The sequence below is a fragment of the Balaenoptera borealis genome (genome assembly GCF_965194805.1).
Source record: "Balaenoptera borealis genome assembly, chromosome: 4".
Lineage (NCBI taxonomy): Eukaryota > Metazoa > Chordata > Mammalia > Artiodactyla > Balaenopteridae > Balaenoptera > Balaenoptera borealis.
In genome coordinates this window covers 131,297,517-131,311,422 of record NC_138861.1, presented here as the reverse complement: position 1 = coordinate 131,311,422, position 13,906 = coordinate 131,297,517, and the positions used below count along the sequence as shown (strand labels likewise).

The window sequence follows — 13,906 nt, the reverse complement described above, 5'->3', positions numbered from 1 at the left end:
TCTAAGGCTCTATTTATTTCTCAGAAATACTTAGACACAAAGATGTTTTTTCAAGGACAATCACTGCAACATTATATATCATACTGAGAAAACAGAAAAAATGTCAATTAATAGGAAAATAGTTAAATAAATTATGGTACACTCTTACCATATAAATACTATTACCATGTGAAATAATATGCAGCCTTTTTAAAAGAATAAAATAGCTCTATAGGGGATAATACAGAGAAATGTCCAGGCTACATGTAATGTTAGCAGGAGAAAAGCAAGTTGAGCGAAAAGATGTATAGTATTCCACTTACATTTTTAAAAAAGACTATCCATTATGTGTATTACATATATACACCATATAGATATACCACATATGCATGTACATATATTGTGTGTGCATATGTATATACTTTTTTTGTTTTGTTTTGTTTTGTTTTTTAATTTTATAGCTACTTTATTTATTTATTTATTTTTGGCTGTGTTGGGTCTTCGGTTCGTGCGAGGGCTTTCTCTAGTTGCGGCAAGCGGGGGCCACTCTTCATCGCGGTGCGGGGACCGCTCTTCATCGCGGTGCGCGGGCCTTTCACTATCGCGGCCCCTCCCGTTGCGGGGCACAGGCTCCAGATGCGCAGGCTCAGTAGTTGTGGCTCACGGGCCCAGCTGCTCTGTGGCATGTGGGATCTTCCCAGACCAGGGCTCGAACCCGTGTCCCCTGAATTAGCAGGCAGATTCTCAACCACTGCGCCACCAGGGAAGCCCTACTTTTATTAATCTGCAAAAACATTAGCTAAGCCATTACCTCCAAGAGCAGTGGGAGGAGATTTGGGGGAAGGAAAAGAATCAGTAAAGTAGGACTTTCACTTTTACTCTTGATAACTAAGTACTATTTAAATGTTTTACAATTGGCTTGTAATTCTTCCATAATTTAAAAAGAAAAAAGGGAGGGTGGTGGCTGGAAGACAGGACATGACAGGCGAGAAAGGGGCTTCTCTTGCCCAAGCACACACCCCTTGGCCTCTCCTTATAACTATGGCCAAGGAATAGGTGTTTCCCAACCCAAAAATATCAACTTGATCTTCCGTCATTCTACCATCGTGCCTTTCCTTCTACGGTTCTTAAATCTTTGCCTTTTTTAAAAATTAAAATGCAAATACCAAGCAATATGAAACTCAAAGCCTTCATCAAAACATCAGAAAGATCAGTTAACACCTTAGCAAGAATTATTTGATTTGATAGCCTTGAGTGTAAGAATGGAAGCTGAACAGCTGTACTGTTCTAGAGAGGGGCAAGCTACAAACAAGGAAGGAAGTAGAGAACACTAAACAGGAAAGAGACTGGAGGAAGGGAGAAAGAGGAAGCAGTTACCAAGGGAAAACAGAAGAGTCAAAAGGCCCTGCTTCAGGCTGTATTGTTCCAGAAGCAGACCATTATGTGGACTGAGAGCATGGACTCTGTACTAGACCACCTGGGTTCAAAAACCAGCTCTGGGCTTCCCTGGTGGCGCAGCGGTTGAGAATCTGCCTGCCAATGCAAGGGAACCAGGGTTCAAGCCCTGGTCTGGGAAGATCCCACATGCCGTGGAGCAACTAGGCCCGTGAGCCACAACTACTGAGCCTGCGCGTCTGGAGCCTGTGCTCCGCAACAAGAGAGGCCGCGATAGTGAGAGGCCCGCGCACCGCGATGAAGAGTGGCCCCCGCTTGCCGCAACTAGAGAAAGCCCTCGCACAGAAACGAAGACCCAACACAGCCAAAAATAAATAAATAAATAAATAAAATGTAAAAACCAGCTCTGACATTATAGCTATATGATCATGGGCAAGTTACCTAACCACTCTGTGCTCTATTTCTTCATCTGTTAAATGAGGACACTAACAGTACCTACCTCACAGAGTTGTATAGTGAGAATTGATGAGTTCAGATATGTAAAGCATTTAGAACAATGCGTAGCACATAGTAGATAATACATTGTGTAAACGCCTGATACTGGCAACAAATGCCATTGGTGTCTTGCCCATAAACTGTTGACATTCACCTCTACACCAGAAGATTATTCATTCTGAACACCTGTAACATCCTACTGTAGGCTGCTTTCTGGCTGCAGGAACATGCTCAGTTTGTCCTCAGGGCAAGCCAGAAATGCCAGAGTTAATGTCAATGATGGCTAGGAAGTTGGTGGGTAAACGCCTGCAGCTTCCCTGCTCTTGGCTTGGGATAACTCTGGGGAATATTTTATTTAGTCTCCGTGAGTTCTCCAGAGGTAGTGAGCTCCAGATGCCCACAGTGGTAACTGTATCTTAGCATTTATCACACTGTATTGTAATTATCAGTTTAGAAGTCTGTCTTCCCACCAAGACAGCTAACTGCCCTTTAAGGATATGCTTGCCCTATTCATTGAGTGTGCAATATCCAACAAAGTTCCTGGTATGCAGTAGTCTCTCAATAAATACTTGTTTCATAAATGAATGAAATAAATGCATCATTATAAAAAGTACATCATTATGAGCTATTGCCAAAGGTAAGCAAGTATTTCCACTGTACTCAAGGCCAAGAGAGTCCTAAATGATCTTTTTCACACTCAAGAAAATTTGGTTTTCATTCACTTGAGTTTAAGAAAAGGATATCAAAATATCCTTTTGATAACCCAATTCCAAATATAACAAAAATGAAGGAAAAAAATTAATCATACTCAAATCCCTCATGCAACAATAAAGTCACAATTATTTGTATAAAAGGCATTCACATACCTTCAGACCATTATATTAAAGTTCTTTGAATTTAATCACTGTTCCTTTTCCATAAAGGAAACTACCTGGGGTTTTTTTTGTTTGTTCCTTTGTTTTTTTAATTTTTTTTGAAGTATAGTTGATTGTGCCAATCAACTATAGTTTGGCACAAGATTGTTGTGCCCATCTCTGCTGTGCAGCAAAGTGACTCAGTTATACACGACATTCTTTTCTTTTATATTCCTTTCCATTATGGTTTATCACAGGATATTCAATACAGTTCCCTGTGCTACATGGGTTTTAAGAGTTGGAAAATATATCGACTTCATAGCTCTCCTTTAAGCTTCATCAACATTGGCATTCTCTTCAACATCAAGCTTGAATACCTATTAGCACATAGCAGCATTCTGGATACTAGAAATTCTGTGAAGTATGCACTTTGTACACACTTTTGCATTGCTTGCCCATAAACCAAACTTGACTGATTTTACATTAACTGTTACAGAATATACACTTACTTGAAAACTTTTCAGGTGCGGTTTGGTTTCTGTAAATATGTAAGAAATTACCTTGAGATACCTTTGTAGAGGTCCCAATTTCAAAGTCATTTATATCCTCCTTAATTAAGAAGTCAGGTAATTGACCCAAAGAGCTCAGTAAATACCAACACAAAGGAACTGCCAAAACAGACTGCTTAAGTTTCCTATGGCATAATGACATCCCAAAGCAAAAGTAAAACACAAATCAGATGGCAACATTTTTATACAAAATGAAGTTTCAAGAGTGTTTAATTCATTTGAACTGTTTCTACAATGGCTCAAGTAGTCTGAACACTCAGCAATCTAAAGGCAGTGGGCCTGAAACAAATGACTTTGTGATGCTCCTTCCAATTCTATGACGCTACACAAATAAAATAATACAAAATAGAAAAGTACCTGCAATTGAACATCTCAAGCAAAAGAAATATGTAAACATTTACATTTAAGATAGTATTGGAATGCATATAAAGGTTGGTATTACCAACTGAGCATATAGTGATTTGAAGAGCCCTCTACGCCTAAAAAAATTTGCCCATCAGGATACAAGGCCTAAAATCCCACCATCCATTTCTTCAAATAGAGTACCAACCAATATTCTCTCTTAAAATGCAAAGATATCTTTAGAGTATCTCAATAATAGCTACCATTAATTATTACCATGTGTTATTAGTATAAATTAATTCAATAGATTACTTTTCTCATTAACAAGCAAGATCCAGGAATATCACAAAAGGCCTGAGATTCCTGAAAACGGGAAAAACCTTAAAAAGAAGATGGTGGGCAAAAAAAGCAAATTTAGTTTCCTTAAAAAATGTGGTCAGGGTTGGCAGCTTTGTGTACATAAAGCAAAATTATGTAATGTCCTATTCTGTTCATTTAAACAAACAAAATAGACAATTATTCTCTTAGATCAAACAGATTGGGAATAATCCTCTCTACCTAGAAAGAGTCATTCCAGGACCCTTTCAGCCCCAGGATTCTACATGCAACAAGCACAATTTGACCTATAAACTATTAACTAACTCTAAAGACCAACAGAATTAAGTGGTAAAGTAACAATCAGAAATAACAGAAATCAAACAGAATAGGCTTTAAAGCAGATTTGCAATGTAAAGCTCCCTCTCTCTATCCCTTCTAGCCCTTCCTTAGCTGTGAGATAACTGGAGCAAATTACTTAATCTCTTTGAGCCTGTTTCCAAGTTGTAAAATGGCCATCTCTTCCTTGAAGAGCAAACATAAAACTCAGAGCAAAGTGTTTGACAAGAAACACATTATAACAGTGGTAGCTAAGCTATCATTAATGTTCTTTTTTCAAAGAAAACCAGTTCAACACAAGGTGAAAGTTAAAAAACCATAAGATGCACACCAGTAAACAATGACTAATGTATTGTTAGTAAAAGATAAAAATATAAAAGAGAAATATATATATTTAATTAAACAACAGAAATTTATAACAAAGAAGAAATTAGTTGATATAAATGACAATCAAAAATGTATTAAATGCACCAAACTTTTGGACAGCATGGGCCATGAGTCTAGGGAGCACTAAAAAAAAAAAAAAATGTATTAAGTTAATATGAATAACATAGCTCTAAAAATACTATTGAGATTCTTAAAAGCAGATCAAATACCAAAGTTCAATTGTCACCAGGCCATTATTGCTGAAGTACTGATATTATTCAGATATGGTGACCAACGATTCAAACAGTATAAATCAACAAACTAATGTGGTGTACCTTTTAATATCATAATCTGTGCTACAAAAATGGTTCTTCATGTCACATATGGAAGAGTTAACATCTAAGAAGTCATATCATCCAATAAAAATACTGCACTTTAGCAAACCTCACTGCTATAGCCAGAAATTTACGCTGGTTCACCTAAATATTTATAGAAAGCACAAAAAACAAAACGAAACTCTTAAAAAGCTGAAGAAAGCATATCTACTAATGATGGGGTAAAAAGAGCTAACTTCAACTTCTTCAAATCTAGAAGAAACCATGATTTATAAATATTACCCACCTCCATACAGCACACCAGAAGGAATTACTACCTTCAGCGTATTCTTCAATATGGCCAGCAATACAAAGACATCAACAGAAAGTGCCATGAGTGAAAAGTTTAACCCTTCAACTTCTGCATCCCATAAATTGATTAGCTGTGGGGTTTTGTTTTCACTTTTTGTACTGGCTGGTGAACACAATCTACAAGTTTCTTTTAATTCTTTTAATCTAGAATTCTATATATCCCTTCCATATTGACACACCAGAAGGCATAAAACTTTAAAAAAACTAGCATCAGCAAAGTAAAATTCTAAAGAAGGTTTCTTGTAATAAAACCAGTATTTCCATTTTCTTATCTGGCCCTTAATCTTGTTATCTTCTGCCTTAAGTCACATCAGAAAACCCCACCTAATATATATTCAAACTACTCACCCAATAAAATAGGGTCTTTGGATATGGGGGAGAGGGAGGAAGAAACTGGTCATGTGTGTTTACCAACAATCTCATCATATCAAGTTCAAGGAAATTATTTTTTATTAGCATGTTGCTATGCAGAGAGCCCAAAAGATCCATTTAATAGCCAATTCCTATGAACTGAGAACACTGCTGTAATTGAAATTGAACTTCTATGCACCTACTACAACAAAAAAGGCTGCTTCAGGAAAAAATGCAGATGTGACCTTATACAATACTACTGGTGATATCTGACACAGTATTTTAAATGGATATGGAGCTGGATAGAAACACACTTTCCATATACATCAAAAGTGACAGAGTCCAATAAGGTGAGTAGTCTATAAAGTTTAGACTGTAAACATTTTGGACAATGTTATATTACTCTTTGAAATATTCATGCCATGGTATTAACTCACCATTATAATGATAAAATATAGCTACCATAAAATGGCTAACATTTATTCACTGCTTGCTATGTGCCAGGCACTGTTCTAAACACTTTACATGTATTTACTGATCTAATTGTCAGAAATAACTACCTACTTACAATTCCCCATTTTACAGATGAGGAAGTTGTGGCAGTGAGAAGCTAAGCACAAATACGGCTAAGACATGGCTGACCTGGGATTTGAACCTAGACAGTCTGGCTTTAGAGTCTGTGTTATATTGCCTCTCATATCATATATGTTCACAGAAATCAGCCTGTACTTGTCTTTTACTCCTCAATTTCTTTGCTATGAAAAATGAGTTCCTTCCTTCTACCTCTAAATTCTAGTTTAGGAGCTAATATTGAATGTTACCAAAATCCATATTTTGGTATAAAAAATTCATATTTTGCCCACTATGGCATTGTTTTCTCCTAAAAGAATCCTCTATTAAATCAAAGGTCAGCAATCACTTTTTTAAATTAACTACAAGAGGCAACACATCAAGTTATTGAGCCTAATTAGCGGCAATGGAGACCAAATGGTAAAGTGAGCCAAATCTGACTGAACCACCTCCCCACTTTTCTGTACTTCTCTCACCTGGATATAAAGGCTGAATCTACATATTCTTAAAGAGCTTATTTGCCCCCCTAAAGAAACTGACAATTGATAGAAAGTGCGTGGTAGTTTTTAAATATGTCCAAAAAGTATCTGATATTCCTCCCTTCAAGAGGTGGAGCTTAATTCATTCCCCTCCCAAGTGTGGGCTGGACTTAGTGATTCAGTTCTAGAACAGGGCAAAGCAATGGTTTGTGACTGGGTCAAAAATGGCATCACAGCTTCCTCCTTTCTTTCTCTCTCTCTCTCTCTCTCTGATCATCTGCTCCAGGGGAAGACAGCTGCCTTGTTAGGACACTTCAGAAGCCCTAGAGAAGTTCATGTGGTGAGGATTTCAGGCCTCCGGCCAACAGACATGTGAATGAACCATCATGGAGGCAAATCTTCCAGCCCCAGCTGAGCACTCAGTTGATTGAAGTCCCAGCCAATCAACTACAACCTCATGAGACCTGAAGCCAGAAGCAACCAGTTCAGTCACTCCCAAATTCCCAACCCACAGAAACTCTGAGATAATAAATATTTGAAGCCACTAAGTTGTAGGATAATTTCTTACTCTGCAATAGATAACTAATACAAAGTATGAGAAAGGTAATTTTGTGAGATATCTGCAAGCTATCTCTACCCTGATGGTTCATACCTGCCATCTTAAACTCAACTACCCTCACTCCACTCCTCCTCACCAAATGATCAGGAGTCAGCAATATAACACCAAGAAGGCTACCAATCACATGAATGAATCATATACTCTTTCCACCATAAGTGGGAGTCTCCTGCAAGGACTCTGTGGCGCAACCTCTATCCTGCCTCCTACAAATTTATCTGTACCCATAATCATCACCACCTCCCTCCCCCCCTGTCTCGGGAGAGGTCTATCTGGAGCACCCCTGACTTGCATCTTTGTATTCTATCCCTTCCAACTTGGTTAATGACCTTGCTGCACCAATTCTTCTCCCTCACTCTTCTATCTTCAAATTCTCTTTTTGATGGCTTCTTATCCTCAGCAAATAAAGACTGTAAATGTATTCATATAATTCGTACCTTTAAAAAACAAAAACCCTCTCTCAAACTCATCTATCTATCTATCTATCTCAAACTATCTCTAACTATCCCCTGTTTAAAACCAAACTTTCTGAAAGAGCAAATGACATTAGCTATTTCAATTCCTTATCTCTTAGCCAGTGTGAACTGGATCCACCTATATAATTGCTCTTGCTGAAGTCAATGACTTAACTGACATGTCCAATGGATATTTGTGTTATCCTCATTTTATCTGATGTCTCAAAGATGCCTAATACTCATTCCTTTTCTCCAAACTCAGTTCTTCCACTTACTTGTGACTCTGCTGATCTTCTCCCACTTCCCTGCCCACTACTTCATCTCTTTTGAGGTATGTTTTCCTTCCACCTTACCCTTAAATACCCTTAAATATTAGTGTTCCTCATCCTCATTTCTCTTCTTTTACCCTATGTTTTTCTTCCTGACTGATCTCATCCATTCCCATTGCTTTTCACTATCATCTATAAACTGTGACTTCAAATTTATATCTCAAGCTGAGTCTTCTTCTTAACTCAGATCTGTATATACAACTGCCTAATGACATTTCTTGGAAGTCACAGATGCCTCAAATATAATAGCCTCAACTGAACTCATCTCCTCCAACCATGTTCCTCAATCTATTTCTCTTCCTATATATTCCCTCGGTAAATGGCCTGGAATCCACTCAGTTTCCCAAGCCAGGTATCAGATAATTCATTTATTCTGAAAATATTTATTAAACATTAATTATAAAATTGAACATGATAATGGCTAGAAATCACCCTGACTCCACTTTCCCTCAAGCCCACTAAATCTTATCCATTCTATCTCCTTTATAGCTATCTAATCCATCTCCATCCCTTAATTCCCATTTACACTACTGTGCTTCTAATTCTCATTTGCCACGTGGATTACTACAATAGCCTCTAATTGACTGCCACGCTTCCAAGCTCATCTCTCTACAACTCATCATCCAGATTGTTGCATCTGACCATGTCCTTTCTATTTGTCATATATAAGTTCCCTGAAATTTTCTCAAATTAAAGAGTTAATTTTCTTAATCTCCCATGAACTTTTGAAATTCTATCACTATCTTTTTATAATTTATTTTTTGAGGCAACATTGGTTTATAACATTATATAAGTTTCATGTGTACATTATATTTGTACTTCTGTATAAACTACAATGCACTCACCAACAAAAATTTATAGTTTCTATCCATTACCATACAGTTGATCCCCTTTTCCCTTTTCGCCCAACCCCCCCCAATCCCTTTCCCTCTAGTAACCACTACTCTGTTCTCAGTAACTGTGTTTTTGTTTGGTTTGTTCATTTAATTTGTTTGTTTTTTATATTCCACATATGAGTGAAATCATGTTATTTGTCTTTCTCCATCTTATTTCAGTTAGCATAATACCCTCAAGGTCCATCCATGTTGTCACAAATGGCAAAGTTACATCTTTTTTTTATGGCTGAGTAGTATTCTATATATATATATCACATTATTTACAATAGCCAAGATATGGAAACAACCCAAGTCCCCATCAACAGATGAATGGATAAAGAACATGTGGTCGACTACAATCTCTAACATGGAAAAGAGTACACTAAAGTGAAGTCTGTAAGAATCCTAGTTTCCCACTGTACCTTAAAGTAGCTCTAGTAGAGTGCCTTCCTTTATTAACTAAAATAATAAGAATTATTATAAATACAAACACTTATTGTATGAGTAGTGCTGTTTTCCTAGTCTTTTACATAAACCAAAAACATCCTTGCATATAAAACTTTTATAAAAGATACGGGTTCAGGGAGTTCCCTGGTGGTGCAGTGGTTAAGAATCCACCTGCCAATGCAGGGGACACGGGTTCGATCCCTGGTCCAGGAAGATCCCACATACCGCGGAGCAACTAAGCCCGTGTGCCACTACTGAGCCTGTGCTCTAGAGCCCACGTGCCACAACTACTGAAGCCCATGCACCTAGGGCCTGTGCTCTACAACAAGAGAAACCACCACAATGAGAAGCCCACACCCCGCAGCGAAGAGTAGCTCCCGCTCGCTGCAACTAAAGCCCAGGAGCAGCAACGAAGACCCAATGCAGCCAAAAATAAATAGATACATAGATAAATAAATAAATAAAAGATATGGGTTCACAAAAATCTTACCTTCTAGAAAAAAGTTCACTACTCTAGTACTCTCCAGGGCCATGATGACCACTACTCTTAACAGAAGCCTGAAAAAATGCCTGACGTATGGTACTCAATAAATATTTATGAAATTAAGATTTTCTCAATCATGTTTAACCATGTCTTCTACTATTCTCCATTGAACTCATAGTGAAAAATACACTTAAGTTCAAACAAACACATATTCTATAAAGAACAAACCAAACGTCAACTAATTTTCTTCCTTTCTTTTTATAACCCTTTATAAATGGGCAGATTAATGAGGAAGCAAAAGAGAGAAAAGGAAGTTGACACTTGATACAGAATCAAGCCAACGATTCCCTTCGCTTTCTCCTGCCAATACACAAGCTAAACACATGACTCAACTGTCAGTCACATAGCAATAGTTCAAAAGTCAGGTAAAATGAATGGCAGGTCACGTTATACACTACTGTCACCCCACCCCCATTCTTAGACCATTCGATCAGGTTAAATTACAACTGAAGCAGAAAGTCAGATTTCCTCTATCTGAGCTTTAACTGAAAACCCAATATATTTACCAAGTTTTTTTTCCAGAGTCTGTAATGTTCTGTTTTTCCTTTTCTTGATCTTCAGAAGGCCTGTCTGCAGTGTTTCATCTTAACACACCTGAAAAGATCACCCATTTTAACCAATTATACACGATATTCTGGCTTTATCAGCAGTTTCACCATTTTAGATTAAATGATTTGATTACACATGCACCTGCGTGTGTGCACGCACAAGAAAAGCCTTTAGTGTTAATCCAATATTACATTTCCTCCTTTAAAGTTTCTGAACAAGAAATACTCCTAAAACTAGAATAAGACCACAATTTCCGAACTACAGTCTTCCAAAGGTTTCAAAACCACTGTACGTATGGAAAGGGCATGATTTTGGTAATCAGAGGGTTCTAGAGGTCAAATCCTACCTTTAAAACATACTCCTTGAAAAAGTTGTTCTCTCAAACTGTTGGGTCCTTGCCGGCAAGAATGGTGCCTCAGTTTCCTTCCTATTCCCACCTGGCACACTTTTTATCAAATGAAAATCACCTTGCAAATTCTCACGATGCTTGGGAGTGGTAAAGCATACTGATTAAGGGACTCTAAACTGGAGTACAATTACCTGATCTAAATCACAGCTCTGACTTTCGACAAGTTGTTTTTTAGGGCTGTGGGATTTAGTTCTCTCATCTATAAAATGAGAGTAACAACAGACTTTATATGATAGGATTGTTATGATGATTAAATAAGATAATATATGCACATAAAGCATGTACCACTTAATACTGATATAAGATAAATGTTCTGGTTAATTCATCTATTTTTATACTTTATGTATCTAGTGAACTTAAAATAAATCAGCTTCAATGCCATGCACAGAGTTGAAAGCAGCAACATGAAACCAGTTGAAACTTAGACGCTTGAACAGTCATAGAAAACAATGATTTCCTTACAGAGGAAATTTACAAGAACTCTTTCCCTTTAACAAGCGTCCCTAACTTGCATCTGTCAAAACTAAGGCCAAGAGGAGCGGGAGGGGGACAATTCTCCAGAGGGAAAATCAACTTCCCTTCACCCTCCTTTGGTCAAAAGATGTTTCCGCTGAAACGTACTCTTCCATAGTGTAGACCCAGCAAGCACCAATCAGAATACAAACACACCACGCCTGGGGAGTAAAGAGGGTTTCTAAGGCTCCACCGCCCTTGGTCCAAAATCGACTCTGCGTTAACCAGTATGGGGTCTCCTGCAGCCCGGTGCAGCTAACAAGGCTGAAGCCAGAGTTTGCAGGTGCACGGTCCTTCCCACACACCCGCAGGTGGGCGTCGCCCGCCCTCCATACCACTACGCAGGGGCCAGTTCCTGCATTCGAGCCCCCAGTCACCCATCATGGCCCTTTCTGGCCTTCTCATGGACCTTCGACACACGGTGTACAAGTCCCCGTGCTGCAGGTAAGGATGGCAAACGAATAAGAGATGAGTCGACGCCGCACCAGGCAGTCGCGACGAAGCCACACCTCCCTGATTCCGACCAGACTGAGGTCCAGAGATGCTGGGAGGAGTGCTGCCCACCCAAACCCTGCTCAGCCGGACCCATCCCCTCACCTGAGCGAGCGCCGGGGCGGCCCGGAATCGCTCTGGTCTCTCTCCGGGGGATGCCGAGGGCCTTGGGCGGCGGCGGCGGCAGCTGCAGCGCCCAGCCGGACACGGCCTGCTGAGCGCTGCGCGGGTCCACACCCTCCAGCCCCGCCACCCGGACCCGCCGCCCGAAATCCGGCCCGGGACCCCAGCCTCTGACACAGAGTGGGGCGGAGGAGGATGGGAGGGGTCCGAGTTGGGGCCGGGCGGCACTGCGGCTGCGTCAATTGGTAACGTCATACGTCACGGCGCCGGCGCCTCGAGGCACGCCACCCGAGCCCCGCCCAGGAATTGGGACGCCCCGCCCCTTCTCCCCCTCCTGGGCGGGCTGGGGGTGGAACTTCGACCTTGAGGCGGAGGTTAGGGACGGGTTTGAAAAATCATTTCGCTACCCACCCTAAGCGAATGGTAATGAATTGCCTTCCTGAGGCCAAGAGGCAGATGAGCACAGGTGGGGACAGATCGCTAACAAAAAGGAGACCGGTGCTCTGATTTGAAGAGAATCCGCTCTGAATAGAGAGCAAAACTTTTATGACCGTATCAATAAAGGGAGCTTCATTGTGTGAAATGCTGCCACAGCGAATCTCTTAAAACTAAGTCTCTTATTGTTATACTACTGAAAAGTGGTTGATGCTCACCATTTTTAAAGAGAAAGGCTCTTTATATTATTAGCGGGTGCACCAAAGCAAACGACTTCCTGGAGTTAGAGGTTTGTTACAGATATTTTGCGCACTTCTTAGGTACAAATTGTAATAGGAAAAGTGGGGAACAGTCTTAGCTCTGTAAAAGTGTTCTGATTGCTTGGGGCAGATGTGGAGTATGCACATAAGACAACTAGAAATGCAAACGGTAACATACTAGTAATAGCTAACAGTGTCAAGCATGAGTAAGGCACTGTTCTAAGCACTTTTTATTTACTGACTCATTTAATCCTCCCAAAACCCTGTAAGGTAAATACTGTTATTATCCCCACTTATTTCCATTTCACAAATTAAAAACTCAGATACAGAGAGAGGTTTAATAACTTGCCAAACTGGAGAGCTAGGGTTCCCAAGCAGTATGGCTCCAGAGTTCATGCTCTTAAGCATTACTGTATACTGCCTGTTAAATTCTAAATGTCGAAATGTCTAGTCTGACTTCCTTGAGCTGAAGTACCACTCTCAGTAACATTTTTACATGGGAGTTCCATTTTCACCTCAGAACAACAGCTATGAAGCCAAATTTAAAATAAAGCTAGGAAAGGTTAATCACATGAGGTATTGCATTAACCTTTATTGCATATAAGGAAATGGTGGCTCAAGCAGAAGTGGTTTATGAAAGGACTGGATGAAAGCCAAGAAGAGAAAAGCATACACCTATCTTAGTTACTTCCACCTACTACCAAGACACACCTGCCTCCCTTATTTGAATTAGCTCTTTAGAGTTTATTTCTGCACTTCTACAAAGAAATTAATTTCAGTAGTCTTTCTCAAAGTCTGGAGAACCTCAATCATTCTTAATCCTTATTCCCTAGTAAGGCTCCAGGACCTCGACAAGGATTCAAGTTTGCTACTCTCAAACATTCAACTCTGCCTTAAAGGGAAATTGTCCCAGCACAAGTTATTTGGAGTAGGAATACCAAGATGTGGTTCAAGTTCCTCAAATCAAAAACTAAACTGAAACTGAATTGCCCTGGAGCTAAGGGAAAGAGTTAAGAGGAAAGAGGGAAGATGGGAGTGAAGTTGAACGTGGTCTTCATCTAATTACTGAGTGAACAGTTGGAATCTGAAAGTTTCTGACTCTACTTCCTTTCATCCCTA

The 13,906-nt window shown here is 39.5% G+C and overlaps 1 protein-coding gene across 11 annotated transcripts in view; it reads right to left on the bottom strand.

Moving 5' to 3' along the window:
* Positions 1 to 12,328, bottom strand: part of BLTP1 (bridge-like lipid transfer protein family member 1) — a 204,276-nt gene extending 191,948 nt beyond the window's left edge. For 8 of the 11 annotated variants that reach the window (XM_082389554.1, XM_082389555.1, XM_082389562.1 and 5 more), the window contains exons 1-2: positions 12,075 to 12,328; positions 10,513 to 10,600 (exon numbers count right to left, since the gene is read on the bottom strand). The gene's annotated coding sequence lies outside the window, so the exon portion shown is untranslated. The remainder of the gene's footprint in view (positions 1 to 10,512; positions 10,601 to 12,074) is intronic. The other 3 variants (XM_082389564.1, XM_082389556.1, XM_082389557.1) reach the window with 2 other exon arrangements.
* Positions 12,329 to 13,906: the final 1,578 nt, after the last annotated feature.